The following is a 16,796-nucleotide window of genomic DNA, read 5'->3' as shown; positions in this document are numbered from 1 at the left end:
CTCGAGAGTGCCACCAAGAGTGACCATCTCTCTGCTGTGCCACCCAAACTCAGATCCAAAGCCTGGGAGGTCTTTATGCAGTGTCCCGGGTCACCACAGGTGACAGCAGGAGTCGCCGTTGCCTCTCCTCACTGTGTGAAGTAAAGTGGCGCTCCGTCTATCGCTGTACACGGCGAGTGTTTATTTGAAATCCGCAGCGCTTGACTTATGGCTCTTAATGATTACTTAAATACCCTTTCTTAGAGCTAACATTTCGATGATGCCTCCAAACAGGCCCTCGCGTGTTTATTTGAATTTTCCATTTTATATTACAACATGTCCTTTGCCTGTTTACAATTCATCAAGGGGGGATTGATTTGTGGCTTTACCCTTTTTACCCACTCAAGCACAATAAACCTGGCAGCTTTTGTGAACGGTTTAGAAACACATGACAAAGCTGAGAGTGTGCAGCATGGCAGCCGGCGGGTTAGTTTATCATTGTTCTATTAAGGCGCCCCCCGCTTTCGGCCGTTTTAGAGGGAGCGCCGCAGAGCCTGGGAAGTTTCAATGAAGGCCGTGCTTGCCAGCGGCTGACGCTGCCCACCGGTGCGGGGAAGCCGTCCCTCTTTGTGCCATTCATGCGGCTGGGCCGCTTCAATGGCTTTCCGAATGGAATGAGGGGGCTATCTCAGGGGCTTAAAGGGTGAGGCATAGAGTGTGAAGGTGAGAGTGAAATTGGGCATCAGGGGCGAAAGGGTGGAATAAAGCCTGGAGGTGAGAGTGAAAGTGGGCATCAGGGGCAAAATGGTGGAATAAAGCCTGGAGATGAGAGTGAAAGTGGGCATCAGGAGCGAAAGGGTGGAATAAAGCCTGGAGGCTAGATTGAAAGTGGGCATCAGGGGCAAAAGGGTGGAATAAAGCCTGGAGGTGAGAGTGAAAGTGGGCATCGGGGCAAAAGGGTGGAATAAAGCCTGGAGGTGAGAGTGAAAGTGGGCATCAGGGGCAAAAGGGTGGAATAAAGCCTGGAGGCGAGAGTGAAAGTGGGCATCAGGGGCAAAAGGGTGGAATAAAGCCTGGAGGCGAGAGTGAAAGTGGGCATCAGGGGCGAAAGGGTGGAATAAAGCCTGGAGGCGAGAGTGAAAGTGGGCATCAGGGGCGAAAGGGTGGAATAAAGCCTGGAGGCGAGAGTGAAAGTGGGCATCAGGGGCGAAAGGGTGGAATAAAGCCTGGAGGCGAGAGTGAAAGTGGGCATCAGGGGCGAAAGGGTGGAATAAAGCCTGGAGACGAGAGTGAAAGTGGGCATCAGGGGCGAAAGGGTGGAATAAAGCCTGGAGACGAGAGTGAAAGTGGGCATCAGGGGCGAAAGGGTGGAATAAAGCCTGGAGACGAGAGTGAAAGTGGGCATCAGGGGCGAAAGGGTGGAATAAAGCCTGGAGACGAGAGTGAAAGTGGGCATCAGGGGCGAAAGGGTGGAATAAAGCCTGGAGGCGAGAGTGAAAGTGGGCATCAGGGGCGAAAGGGTGGAATAAAGCCTGGAGACGAGAGTGAAAGTGGGCATCAGGGGCGAAAGGGTGGAATAAAGCCTGGAAACGAGAGTGAAAGTGGGCATCAGGGGCGAAAGGGTGGAATAAAGCCTGGAGGCGAGAGTGGAAGCTAAGCCAGTATTTGGGTGGGAGACTATCTAGGAAAAGCAGGGGTTGCTGCAGGAGGAGGTGTTGGAGGGTCCAGCAGGGGTCTGTGTGGGGATTCCAGTGCAGTGACGGGGACACTGTGCTGTAAAAATGATGCCATCCTTCAGATGAGGCGTAAAAACCGAGGTTCTGACTGTCTGTGGTCATTAAGAATTCCTGGACATCTTTTGAAAAGAGTGTCCTGGCTGAACTGCCCACCATGGCCTTATCCATTCCGGCTGTTTGTCTCGTCTCTCTACATTACAGTTAATGTTGGGTGAATGTCCTGGTGCAATAATGGCTGCCGTCCCATCATCCAGGTGCGTGCTACACAGTGGTGCTGTTTGAAGTGGCTCTGTACTGTCAAAATAAAGCACATCAAGTCGTGACAAAAGTGCTAGTGTATAGAAATGTAATCTCTCTATTATAATAAAAACATCTTGGGAAGCGAGACGAGACGCGACTTTCTCAGAGAGACACATTCACATCCCACTTTGTGCCAAGAGACCACAACGGAAATAAAAGACAAAGAGAAGATGACAAAGGAGAACATCGGAAAGAATTCAGAAACGTTGGCGCGGTACACATGGAGAGCAGGTTAGAGACAATGGAATTAGGAAAATTCGAAAGTCTCAAAAAAATGACAGTAACGATCGCATTAGTGCAAACAAACGAAAATTATTACTCGACGAAATAACGGAACAGCGAAAAGAGATCAAAGATATCGTTCAGATTTAAATGTTAAGTCAGAGACTAGTGGATCGTCTGAGTCGTGTTGCCATCAGGGAAAAGTCGTGTTTCTTCCCAATGAGGAGGCGCATCTGCGAGAATTAAAAGATTTGTTGTTTGGTGAAAGAGAAATCCTATGAGAGAAAATTTCAAGCCCCGCGAGACAAGAGCTTATGCAAAGAGATTTGGAAAAGTCCTACACACATAACAACGCACACGGCTCAATCATCTCTCATTTGTGTGAATGCTATTGTCAGACACAAGAAAGAAACGATAATCACTCACGGGCAGTCATACGTTGCGTTGTCACGATGGAATTCTAAACACGGAATGAAAATTTAATGCGATATTCACGAAAAGGTAAAAGTGAAAAGAAATCGAATATATGAACATAGGTGATATGACAGAAGTGTGTCGATACTGTTTGGCTTTGAACGTTAAGTCGGAGACGTGTAGATCATCTGAGTCGTGTTGCCATCAGGGAAAAGTCGTGTTTCTTCCCAATGCAGAGGCCTATCCGCGAGAGTTAAAAGTTTTGTTGTTTGGTGAAAGTGAAATCCACAAACGAGAGCAGCAGAGATGGGAAGTGGCTGGCGTGTAGCGCAGGCGGGGGGGTTGGCGAATGAAGAGAGCAGGGGGCGAATCCCTCTAGTTGATTATTATTATTACTAGCCAACCCGCGGCGTAGCATACGCCCACAGAATCGACAAAGAGCTATCAGTCTGTCAATCCTCTCCGTGTCCGGGCCGGGTGAGGTTTCCCGTGTTGAGTCAAATTAAGCAAAATTTGTGTGTGTTGAGTTGTTGCGTTCGGGCACATGAGCGGGCACTGTGAATGCCTTGAGAGCGCGGGTGGACGTGTGCTCGAGTTGGTGGGCTGGGCTTTGTGAGTTGACTGACATGGCTATTTTTTGCGTATCCCATGGTTGTCTTCCGGCAGTGTGAATGCCTCGAGAGACAGGGTGTCCTTGTTTGGTGAGTTGCGATGGTTTTACATGCTGGTAACAGTCAGGCAGGCGGGCCGGCGGGCAGGCGTTCTCGTCCTATGGTCTTAGCGTTGGTGGGCGTGGCTCTGTGAGTTGGCGGGCGTGACTATATCGTGCGTATCCCATGGTTGTCTTGCCTGTTCTGTCGGCTTAGTGAATTATATATACAGATTTTTGTAGACAAACGTTTTCCGTGTTCCTGCAGGACCACCTAAGAAGAAGCATATTTGTCGCGGAATCGAATCGCTGTATGCAGCGTGTAAAACAGTCGTGCGTCGTAATCGAAAGGAATAATGAAAAGTCAACGTGGCTCTGAGGTGCATATGGACCTTAGCGGAGACGAACCCAACTGACGCTGTGATTGGTGAGTTGTTGCGTCCGAGTACGCCGCATAATTATTTATTGATGAGTGAACACTTCCTGAAAGACACAGTTGTCCAAGTGAGGTTGGTTTGAGGATACGACTGTAGGTAAATGAAAAGAGAGGGCAACATACAATTGTCCGTGACTGACAATTGGAGGACCGCCGTCGCACGCTCATTCAGCGATTCACATCCGTGACAAACATGCCTCTTCTTAGATGGTCCTGCCGCTTCCACCCTCGTTCTCGAAGCATACACACCGCCTGGTCATGTGCCCGCTCGCAAGAGCAACTCACGGAGACCCGCCCACCAACTCTAAGACCATGCCGTGTAAAACAGTTTGCGATGGTGGACGCGGTCCTGCATCATAACCAAAAAGAATAATGAAAAGTCAACGTGGCTCAGAGGTACATGTGGACCGTAGCAGAGACGAACGCGAAATGACGCCCTGTGTTGTGAGGTGCTGCGTCCGAGATGGTGGGCGTGGCTCGGCGAGTTGTCGTCATATCCAATGGTCTTAGAGTTGGTGGGCGTGGCTCCGTCCTGCGTGCTTCCATGGGTGTTTTGCTTGCGCTGGCGGCGGCTTAGTGAATTATATATATAGATTATTGTTATTACTTTATGTGGGCTGAATCCCCCATTTAATTATTATTATTATTATTGTTATTGTTATTATTATTATTATTACTAAGTATGTAAACTAAAAATTGAGATATGCTGGCTAGAAAAGGAGTTACATAAAAGAGCTCAATGGGCAGCGCGACTATTGTACCTTGGGCTGGGGTGCCTTCTGTTTTCTGTTCTCTTTCTCCTCGTATGAAATTTCTCTGAACACATGTCACCCCTCACTGTGGGACTCGATGAGTCTACCCTCTGGCGTTATGGCGCCCCCCCCCCAAAATAAAAAAGCATTGTTAGTGCTGCCGCCTTGCGATTGAGAACACCAGGGTTCTTGTGCCCTGCGTGCCCCCTGTGTGATGTTTGTATGTTCTCTCTGTGTCCCCCGGGGGTTTCCTCTCACACTCCAAAGCCGTGCACTTCAGTTGGATTGCCGTTAGTGTGTCTACCCTGCGTTGGATCGGCACCCCGTCTGGCGGTCGTTCCTGTCTTGTGCCTGATGTTTGCTAGGATAGGCTTCAGTGTCCCCGTGATCCTCCCATGGATAAGTGGGTTTGGAAGATCGACAGATGGAAGCGGGACAGTAAAAGGATAATTGTGTGTGACTGTGTGCTCACTCTGTGAAAGACTGGCCTTGCACCCGGTGCTTGCTCAGCAACGCTGCTTAGGATGAAGTGGGTTTGGAGGACAGACGGATGGATGGATGGATGGAGACGTGACAACTAAAGGATAACTGACTAATAAACTGCACCCCCTAGTGGCAGCTTTCTTTTCCTGATGTTCCCTCACTTTGAGTTGGACACACAAGATGAAAAGCAGACTTGAAGAGCAGACCAGCAGCACCCTTATAAAGACGCCTGCCGGGGGCCGAGTTTGAGTGCCTTGAGAGGTGGCCACAGACCAGACCTGGAGGAGGAGGAGGAGGTTGCCCACCCGCCCTGTAAGCTGGACGTTTGCTCATCATTCCACTCCTTCCTTGCCCTCCTTGTGTGATTTTATGAGCAAAGCGCATGAAAAACTTCCATTCTTGTAGGATCCCCTGCTGGTGTTCCATAAAGTATTTGCTCTCGTGTTGTTGACGTACCTGTCAGCTTCTCGCATTAAAATGTGAAGAAATCTGCTTTGACATCTGCGACTGATTAGCATGCCTGGTGCCAGGCCCCGCCCCGCTTTGACCGGTACCTGCTGTCCAGGACGCTGCGGGAGCTGTTATCATAACCCCGCTCACAGCAAGCCCTAAAAATAACACAGGAGACCCCCAGTACAACAAGCCGCCCCACAAACTACATACTGATGTTGGTCACGGCGGCCGGCTCCTCCCTCCTGCTGGCTGTTAACACTTGACAATGGGATGCAGATGCTGGACGCCCCCTCCGTGGTGCACAGTGTCTGCTGCTTGTTTTCTTTTAAGTGAATTAAATTTCTAAATGGCTATGAGCCGCTCATATTGGGTGGATGGATGGAAATTTGTAAATGTGTACATTATTTGGTGCCGGCCTACTGAGAAAGGCACTATATAACAATGAATGGAATCAACTGCAGGACAATTTGAAGCAATTTCTATGTGTGTGCTCTCCCCCGGCCTTTCAGTCTGGAGCTGTTTATCTTTAAATTGTAACCACTCGAAACCTGAGAACTTAAAAGCCACCATAAATCAACAGTCAAAGAGATCTTGCAGCACATCTCTGCTTCCCAGCATGCCTGCACTACAGATATTTGCATAACTTTGCACCTACCCGCCTATTTTTATTTTTGTAAAATAAATCTTTTTCTGCCTTAAACAAAAAAAACAAGTGTCAGTGTCTCTGTCCGTCCGGTTGCTATGTCTTTGTCTTTCCAACAGATGGCGCATCACACACATTAACAGTGCTTTTACAAATCCCATACCTAATGGCATATAAAAGAGACATATGCTTTGCATTTGTCATTCCAACAGGTGGCACATCACAAATAAAAACACTTTGCATTTGTCATTCCAACAGGTGGCACATCACAAATAAAAACAGTGCTTTTACAAATCCCATACCAAATGACTTATAACTAAGACATAGGCTTTGCATTTGTCATTCCAACAGGTGGCACATCACAAATATAAACACTTTGCATTTGTCATTCCAACAGGTGGCACATCACAAATAAAAACAGTGCTTTTACAAATCCCATACCAAATGGCTTATAACTAAGACATAGGCTTTGCATTTGTCATACCAACAGGTGGCACATCACAAATATAAACACTTTGCATTTGTCATTCCAACAGGTGGCACATCACAAATAAAAACAGTGCTTTTACAAATCCCATACCAAATGGCTTATAACTAAGACATAGGCTTTGCATTTGTCATTCCAACAGGTGGCACATCACAAATATAAACAATGCTTTTACAAATCCCATACCAAATGGCATTTAAAACAGACATATGCTTTGCATTTGTCATTCCAACAGGTGGCACATCACAAATATAAACACTGCTTTTACAAAACCCATACCAAATGGCATATAACAGAGACATATACTTTGCATTTGTCATTCCAACAGGTGGCACTTCACAAATATAAGCAATGCTTTTACAAATCCCATACCAAATGGCATATAACAGAGACATATGCTTTGCATTTGTCATTCCAACAGATGGCACATCACAAATATAAACGCCGCTTTTACAAATCCCATATCAAATGGCATACACAACAGAGACAACTCTGCCTACTTTGCAGCAAAATAAACTCCCCCTTCCACCGGAGGGTAGGATTGTTCAAAAAGCACGCTAGATCTGCCCACTATACTGCTGAATTACAAAGGTCGGATAATCCGACTTGCTCTCGTCTTCACTCACTGAACACAATTTCACACGACTGTAATGTTACTTCCAAGTCAACGCTGGCATCACAACCAGGGTCGGGGGCAGTTCTAAAAATTTCCAAGCCTGCCATGCTACGTTGCCCTTCTGTGGTTCTTGGGCACACTGCACCTCGATGAGTAGCTTATTTGGGAGTCTTTCTGAGAAAACTGTGATTTCAATTAGTCCATCTTTGTTTTATATAGCACCTTTCACAGTGCACACCATACAATTTTAAGTTATTTAGGTAGAGACATGATTTCTCTTTGCCTCAAACATTCCTCTTCTCTTTGGGCTGCGTGAGGGGTGTCTGAAAGGGTAATTGTGGCCCCTTGATGATTCTTTGCTTGCCAGCCGGGCTGTCTTCTTACTGTGTTTTGATGTCACATCTGCCCCTTTTAGAAGCCTTCTCCACCCCCACCCCCCCCAAACTCTATTGCTTTTTCCTACACGGGACCCACAAGTGGCCTTTCTCAGCTCGAGTCATCCCACGACAATTATGGCCTATTTATAGTGTGCCATTCATTCTGAGACGTTCCTGTCCTTGCTCTTCTTGGGAATTATGAAGTCAAAAGGAGGCAGGTGGACGAGGAACACTGGGATCAGCTGGGCCAGCTTGTGCGGGGTCCCAGCACTGAGCCCATTCTAAACTGGCGACCCCTTCACCAGACTTGCACTTCCAGGCCCCACAATGGCACAAGCCGTTTGGACGTAACTCTTGGCATACAGCACTGTGGTGGGATTTTTTCGGTCTGATGTAAATGAATATTTGAATGAAGATTATTAGTCAAAATTGTTACCCTGTAACCAAACCGCTTTTTTTTTTTTTTTTTTTTCATTTTTTTTGCAGAAGAGAACACCGCCGCTCTTGAGAATGATCAGCTTAGTGGAAGATTGGCTGTTTATAGAAGTCGAAAATGTTCAGAAGGTGCCTATCTGCTGGGGCTAATCCCAGGAGCCGGGCCTAATTAAAAGCAAATGTCCGAGACGCACTTCAATACTCAGCAAAGCCGCCACCACCTTCCTTTACTTTGCTTTATTTTCTTTAATGGTGTCTGGCAAATTGCTAGCTTCTGTCAATCTTTGAGGTGGCCCGGGGGACCCCGCCATTACCCTGACCTTCGATTATTTCATTTCCATGTTGGCTGGTTGGAAGGCCTGCTGGCGAATCACCCGAGCGGCACAGTGGAGCTGCTGCTGCTGCTGCTGTTGCTCTCATGGTGACAAGCCGGCCAAGACAAAGGCTTCCAACTTGTCACCCAATTCGTCACTCCATCTTGACAGACAGCTGAGTCTTTCAAATGAAGAAAGTGCCAGGGCACTGCGTCTAAAGGGCCCGGGTGAGCAGGTCCTCCTGGCACTCGGTTCTGATTATGACAGTGAAGATCTCTTTAGGAGCCGGAAAGGGGATATCACTGGGGTCCTCATCACTTTCAAACTCGTCTTGTCCAATTTAAGGCATCGGTTACAAGGCAGGAGCCAACTCTGGATGGGACTCACTGGCCCACACAGATTTTACTTCATTTTCTATTCCGATGTTCTCCGCCCATCCGGTTCTTCATTATTGTGAATGTTGTAAAATACACATAAACATCTGAAGTACCACATTATGTCTCTGTTTGAAAGCCTTGAATGGGCTAAGGGTGAAATCACACTACATTGGTGGCATTATATACTGCTCAAAAAAATGAAAGGAACACTTGTTTTATCCGAGTATCGCATCAATGGCACTTCTGGGCTATCGAGCTGCTCAGTTGAGTAGCAGAGGGGCTTGTTCATCAGGGCACTAGAGGGGCAACAATGAGACAACCCCCAAAAGAGGAGTGGATGGTTTAACAGCTGGAGGGAGGCCACTGACATCTGTTTTGTCACTCGTTTTGTATTTGGCTACAGTCAGTGTCACTACTGGACCCTACAGAGCTGGCACAGGTAGTCCAACTTCTCCAGGATGGCAGGCACATCAATACCACGTGTCATTGCCAGAAGGTTTGCTGCGTCTCCCAGCACAGTCTCAAGGGCATGGAGGAGATTCCAGGAGACAGACGGGCAGTTACTCTAGGAGTGCTGGACAGGGCCCATCATAGAAGGTCCTTAACCCATCAGCAGGACCCACCAGAGGAACAGGATGAGCACTGGCAGAGCCTCCAAAATGACCTCCAGCTGGCAGGCAGGCCACTGGTGTGAATGTCTCTGACATCTCAAACAATCAGAAACAGACTTCATGAGGGTGGCCTGAGGTCCTCTAGTGGGCATCGTGGAGCTCAATTGGCATTTACCATAGAATACCAAAATTGGCAGCTCCACTACTGGCAGATGCCCTGTGCTTTTCACAGATGAGAGCAGGTTCACCCTGAGCACATGTGACAGACGTGAAAGGGTCCGAAAAAGCTGAGAAGAACGTTATGATGCCTGTATCATGTTTGTTGGTGGGTCAGTGATGCTCTGTCTGCGGTGGCATATCCATGTAGGGGCACACAGACCTCTACAGGCTACACAAGGGCACTGCAGGACTGCCATTAGGTATCGGGATGAAATCCATGGACCCATTGTCAGACCCTATGCTGGTTCCTCCTGGTGCCCGACAATGCCCGGCCTCATGTGGCGAGAGGATGAAGGAATTGATCCCATTGACTGCCCCCCAGTGCTCACTCACCTGACCTCAATCCAATAGAACATCTCTGGGTGGGACATTATGTTTCGGTCCATCCGACGCCTCAGCCTGTCACGGAGCTCAGTGATGCCCTGGTCCAGATCTGGGAGGAGATCCCACAGGACACTATCTGTCGTCAGGCATGGGTGGTGGTGGTGGGGGGGCATACAAAACACTGAGTACGATTTGGAGTTGCTGCAATGAAATTTCGGCAAAATGGACTCGCCTGCCTACCTGCTGCCATCATTTTGTTCCCTTTGATTTTCGGGGTGTCCTTGAATTCAGCCCTCTGTAGGTTGATTATTTTCATTTCCATCAAACGATGTGGCTGCCATCCTCTCATTCCTGACACTTCACCATACCAGTCCAGATCAGTAGAGATACCCAGCAAGATTTTTTTCCCATTGAGATCTGATGTGATTTCAAAGTGTTCCTTTCCTTTTTTTGAGCAGCTTATTTCCGCCAGGGTCCCCACACCGCCACGCCTCGGGGTCAGATGTCTCCTTGTATGTCTATGCTGTTCATGTTAATATTATTAATTACTTGACAACTTTCGTTCTGTGTCATGTGCTTTGTGGGTGGCAGCAAACCACTTACCCATCACTGTCAAGGGGCTGCCCTCTGCCCTATAAAGGCTAAAGGATAACTCGCAGTCCCCTGTGGTTCATTGTGGTGGGATGAGTTCAGTTCTGTCTTTTTGTGATTACTGCGTTTTTTGAACTGATGCTCTTGGATTTCGAATTCAGACTGACATTGCTATTTCGATTGCCTATTTTGAAGGCACTGCCACCTGTGCCTTTTGCCTTGTGATCCTCAGAGATTATTTTTGTGCTACAGAGCATTTTTGTATTATAAAGTGTGGACGCTTGAGGGCGCTCTTGCCCCGTGAAACCCAAAAGACAGATGTTCAGGACACACGCTTAAAAGCACCAAGTAGAATTTTAATCCTTTTCTTAAATGTAGAGCCCTAAAGCACCGCAATCACCACAATTCACCATAATCAATAATCACCAATTATCACAGTACTACAATCCTCCTCCCAGCAGCTCCGTCACACTCTCTCCCAACTCCCAGGAGTCCCCAGGTCCTCTATGAGCTCCCCCTGGTGGCACCCACGGTACCCAACAGGGCTGAGGAAATGCACTCCATGTCCCAGGATGCCCTGAGGGAATCTGGGGTACAGCTACCATCCAGGGGAGCTGCCACCTAGCGTTCTGGGGTAGGCAGTGTCCTGAAAATTCTGCCTTCCTCCATTCTTTCAGTTCTGGGACGTCCCGGGCCGGATTGAGCGGCCGGCCGTTTATCACAAAAGCTTCTTTGTTGCTCCTACTGTGCGACTGACTGGGGTTGACGTTTTTCCCCTTTACTTGGTGTCGGGGCGTTCATGCCTGAGAACTCTCAAACTCGACACAGGTGGTCTTTGCCCCCGTCCCCCACTGTGGCTTATTTAAAAAGAGAAGACAAAGGGGAATTGTCTGAGATGGGGCTTGTGGCAAAGTTCAAGGATTACTTTGACTGCGGTTAAAATGACGTGAGACAAGAATCGAAGAGGAGACGATCCTAAAAGAGTCGAATGATCAGGCGACCAACACCAGACAGCCAAACAGAAATCGGTAGTGAAAAAGAAGACAGGAGTTCAATAAGCCAAAACGAAACCTGACGCTAAGGCCTAATTGTTTGGTAGCTAACTACCACTTGAAAGAGACTCGGACTTTTTATCCATTATATGTACACCATCACATCCCAAGATGCAACTGATGCGACAAGTGTGGTCACATGACAACTCCTACTGCGCAACGTAAGTAAAGAATGAGATGGGAATAAAAATAAGCTTTCTCAGAATAAATCAAAATGATCCGAAAACCTCCAAAACAGAATTTATACAGCACAAAACCATGAAATAAACTAAAAAAATAACACGTATAACACGTATTAATCATTACAGACACGGAGAAGATGCATACGGTCTGGTCAGGCAAGCCTGGCCTGCTGCTCCACGACCCTCATCAAGAAAAAGTGGAGTGAAAGAGAACTCATTTTCTGGTCCCATCTCCTCCCACCAGCTTTTCCTTATTCCATCAGTCCACACGTCTGTCTTTGTACCCACCAGCTTCATCTAATTGTCTAATCAGTTTCAGGCCTTCTCCGTTCATTGGCCTCAGGGATGAATGGGGTGTGGATGAGAAAATACATGAACTGTGACTTCGTCTGCGATCAATCATTTGGAACTGATTTCTTTCAGAGGGGTTCAAACCTGGAAGCCACCTTGTGCCCTTTTGTGCGTTGTCACAGATGGCTGGGGTCCTTTTCTGGCCAGGACGCCTCTTTGCTGTATGGACTGGGGGAGCAAGCCTGGTCAAAACAGTACCTCCCTCCGGGATGCTAGATGGCAGACCCCCCTGGGTGGCAGTGGTGCCTCGGATTCCCGTAGGGCTCCATGGGAGATGGAGTTCTCTACAACCCTGTTGGGATCCAGGGGTGCCGCCAGGAGGTGCTGCAGTTGTTCCTGAGCCCGTGTGGGAGGTTCTCCGTCACACCTGGAAATAGGTCATCAAACACCTGGAGCACTTCTGGGTGGTCTATAAAAGGAGCCAGAGTCGGGAGGAGAGGAGTGGTGAAGATAGAGGGTGAAGAAGTATAGTATCGTGCTTTGGACTGTGTGTTGTGCAGTTGTGGGAACGGGGAAGACATTCTCCATGAGCAAAGGAAAATAAAAGCACTTTGTTTCAGTTGTGTTGGGTTAAGCGCTGGTATAGCGCCATCTACAGTCACAGCGTATCTCTCCATCAGTTCATCTCTCCACTTCTATCCATCTGTCTAATCCATTCATCTTATTCCATGCAGCCATCTTCTCTCCACTTTGCCGTTACGTCAACTCATCATCAATGCACCGTCACACTTACACGTGAGCAGCGACAGGCTCCATGCCAGGTCTTGGGAGTTTTCTCTGATGCCTCACCTTTTGGTGGTCCTCTGGGTTACCGGCACACAAAATGACTTTTTCAATACAATGATGTGACACCCGGCCGGGACGTCCCGAGAATGGAAGGATGGGGGAAGGCAGCTACTTTTAGACACTGCCTCCCCCAAGACGCTAGATGGAGACTTCCCTGCAGCATAGCAGTGCCCTGGATTCCCGCAGAGCACCATGGGATCTGGAGTTCGGTTTCACAGCCCTGCTGGGTACCGTGGGTGCTCCCCTTATAGCCCGGAAGTATGTAGTAAGTCACGAGGACGGAAATCCAGAAGTACTTCTGGGGCTGAAGAAAATTCAAGTTCTCCATCTGACTCGGAAGTGCTGGCAAGTCACGTGAACAGAAGAACAGAAGCACTTCCGGGTCGGGTCATATATAAAGGACTGCTGTGAACCCAGAGTCGGGTGGAGGTGGACGAAGCTTGCTGGGAGGTGTGGAGGAGAAAAGAGAATTGTGTTTGTCATCGCTTAGTGTGCTTGTGAGTTACTTGCCAGTTTATTGTGGCTGTGGTGCTTGGAGGAAGAAGAAAAAAGAATGAAAATATCTTCTTGGTGCTTTTAGTGGTGCTGTCTGTTAGGTTTAAGGGGAAACAGTGACCCCGAGCGTCCGCAACGTCTAAAACAAGATAAAGGGTTAAAGGCAATGGAAAACAAAAGAAAAAGTAGTGGAACTAAAACGCTCCAACGTTTGAAATCAAGGTCACTCCTGGCGTGAGGTTCTTCACTGAATTGGCCATTCTGTTACTTGGCCCGGGGCAGATGGGAGTTCCGTGAGGTACAAGGAAGTGACATCACTGCTCCTTGGGCCACCCCATGGTTTAGGAGCGAATTACATTCATCATAACGTCCATGAAGATGACCCTAAGCGTGTGTGTCTGACACACTACAGGAGGTGATGGTGGGTAAAGAATCAGAAAGGTAAAGATCCGAAACTGGGAAAGCGCAAACAAAAATCCCACCAGAATGAGACAGTCAGAAAACTGGAAATGTGAGAGCGCAGCTCTAAAGCGAATCACCTGTGTGTGACGTCACGTGACTTTGACAAAATCACACACAATGCTTTCTCCTGTCCAACACAGACGAGCCAGCATCTGAACTTGCCTTCCGTTCTCAGGTTTAAGCAGCCAGATGGCTCTTGGGCCGCGTCTGGATGTGAAGGACTTGACTGTAGTTTATAAGGTCTGAAGTGTAAAGTGAACGACTCCCAGAAGCACAAGTGAGTAGAAAACAAGGTCTGTTCTGGAAGCCACATTGTCCATTTTATGGCTACAGACACTTAGGCAAAAGCGGCCTGTTAAATTAGCAGCAGGAATTGGTTACTAAAGAAGAAAGACGTCGAGGGGTCCAGCCCTGCCCAATGAGGCACCAGATGTTCCCATAAGTTACCTTCGCTGTGTAGATGGTGTGGCGGGTGGCCAGGTCGCCCCTTCTACACATGTTCCGGGGGAGCAATCATGGACTGCTCAGTACCCGAGACGCTTGGTGGCAAGGTGCCTCAGTTTCCCACAGGGCCCCATGGGAGATGGAGTTCTCCACAGCCCTGTTGGGATCTGGGGTGGTCGCCAGGGGGGTGCTGCATGGGTTCCCTGATCCGGCCTGGACGACTCTACTGCCCCGCCCGGGTGGACTATAAAAAGGGCCGGCAACCACCATTCGGGGCCAGAATCGGAGGTTGCCTGGGCGGGGTGGTGGTGCCAGATGAAGGGTTATGTGTTGTGGTTTAAGTGCTTTTGGGACTGTGGGGTTCACGGGGAAGACGGTGAAAAAAATAAAAGTCTGGTTGGATTTTACACGTGCCTCTGTGTCAGTCTGTGCCGGGTCGGGCGCTATATAGCGCTACTATCACGACGGCCAGAATGGTTGTCCATCCCCAGGACTCCTGTGAAGCTACAACACGCTGCTCACAGGGTCTGCAGTGACCCCAAACCCCTTTGGGTGATCAATAAGGGTATTGCCACCCAGGATAACTTCATAAAGGACATTCTTTAGGTCTTACTTGAACTTCATTTGCGTTTGACTCACGAAGTCTGCACTTAACACACAAGGTCAGATGTCCCTTTGGAGGGAAAGTGTCTGGCTCATAATTTGAATGTGACGCACAGCTTGTTTTTTGAATGCCTGAGTTCATCTCCCCCATTACGTATCAACATCATGTTTCACAGCCAAGACTCAGCTGAGGTCCCGCTTGGCGGCTGATGGCACTCGGACATTTTGTTTGAGGACTGACACCCTTGGGCCATCACGTAGCGGTGAAATTTGCATGGCCGACAGACATATGCACTTTCTTCGGTGTCAGGTCGGCCACTTGAGGAATCATTTGCTTCCTCGACCCATAGAGGCTGCCTGGATGCTTGCAGTGGAGCGTGACAGGAATGCTCCGAGAATTGATGCTAATGGCACCTAGGGGACCGCTTGAACCCTCTGCAGAAGTTGTCAGGACATTCAAATTGTACACAATGGCATCTACTTGGATAACCTCAGAAAGCTGCATTTGGGTTGGAATTCGCCATCTCCCACTGTCCATCTTAATCCAAGCCCCTGCGAACGCACTTACCTGACACGTTCATTTGGCCACTACGCTATCGAGTTACTGTCAGACGGCGTTAGGGGATAATATCCTGCAGACGAATTTAGTCTCTGGCAGAAAGCCACACATTCCACAGTCTGTGTCAGAATCAGAAATAGACAGTTTTAAATAGAATGAACGACTTGCACACAAAACAACCCCGGACTCGCCGAGCGGAAAGGGGTGACTCTGCAAGCCTGACATTCCGACCATTTGGTCCGACTGCCACTCCAGCAGCTTTCCAATTTCCAAAAGAGAAACCGAACATAAAATAACATACGTGCCTTGTCCTCGGAGAGTTCCTGCGTGCCATGTGCCAGGGTTGGCTGCAGTGCTCCTGTGCTTATGAACTTGCGCCATGATGGATGGAGAGATGGTGTCACGGCCCAGATGGGGGGTCTAAAAAAGGCCTCGTCCTAAATGGGATCGGGAGGATGAGAGAGCAGGGCAGACGAGAAAACAAGACGCCAAGTCTCAAAACAGCAAAGCCAGAGCACCAGACAAGAATTCAAAGTCAGAATCACATTGGCAAAATGTGGAGACTATAATTAGAAAAATAGACTCCCTAAATCACAAAAGAAATGCGAGTTGCTTTATTTAGGTTTATTTTTTTAGAAAGAATCCAAAAAGACTGATGCATGAGAATACCACGCCAGCATGTTTTCTATGGGCAGTGCCATCATACACTGGGTGACCGGAGTCACATGACTGGCAGTGGTAAACAAAATGGCAGCAATTATGAAAGAAAAAAAACAAAATGGAGGCAATGGTGGATATTCATAATAGGCACTGAAAAATGAATCATCTCTCTCTCTATATATAAAATCCACCGTCCGTCCGTCTGTCTGTCTGTCCGCTTTCATGAGAGAACTACTTCACAGATTTAGATTGCGTTTTTTTCTACAATTTACTTGAACATTCCGCTTGATTTTGCGACTTCTATCAATTTGTGCGAATCCGAGAGAGAGGCTGCAGGCCGAGGGGAGGGGGAAACGTGACGTCAGGAGTGGGGAGCTGGGCGGGACCCCCCTCACTCACGTGCCAGCCTCCACTCGAGTCGCTCTACCTCTCGCCACGTGTTGGAGCGCAGCTTACCTCCGCTTAGCTAGCGATACCTGTTTGTTTATTCATTTTTAAAGTTTGTCCTGTTTCACTACTACGTGGGTGGAGCTCATTTTAATAAATTAAAATAAATATATATTGTTATGAAATGAATGCCAAAGCATAAAAGATCAAGATAGACAGAAGTCGAATAAAGCCCATCAGTGGTCAATCGCCAAAGAACCGATAAAACATGATAAAGCAAGTCGAACAAAAACAAAAATGGCAGAACAAGAGTGCAACCCACAAGCCAAAGTGGATGACACTAACATGTCCCTAACTGGCTGTAGAACGTTAGAACAATCTGGATGAGATCGGACCA

This window comes from Erpetoichthys calabaricus, chromosome 14, assembly GCF_900747795.2.
Source record: "Erpetoichthys calabaricus chromosome 14, fErpCal1.3, whole genome shotgun sequence".
Lineage (NCBI taxonomy): Eukaryota > Metazoa > Chordata > Cladistia > Polypteriformes > Polypteridae > Erpetoichthys > Erpetoichthys calabaricus.
The sequence above is the reverse complement of the archived record's forward strand: the minus strand, read 5'-3'. Positions refer to the sequence as shown.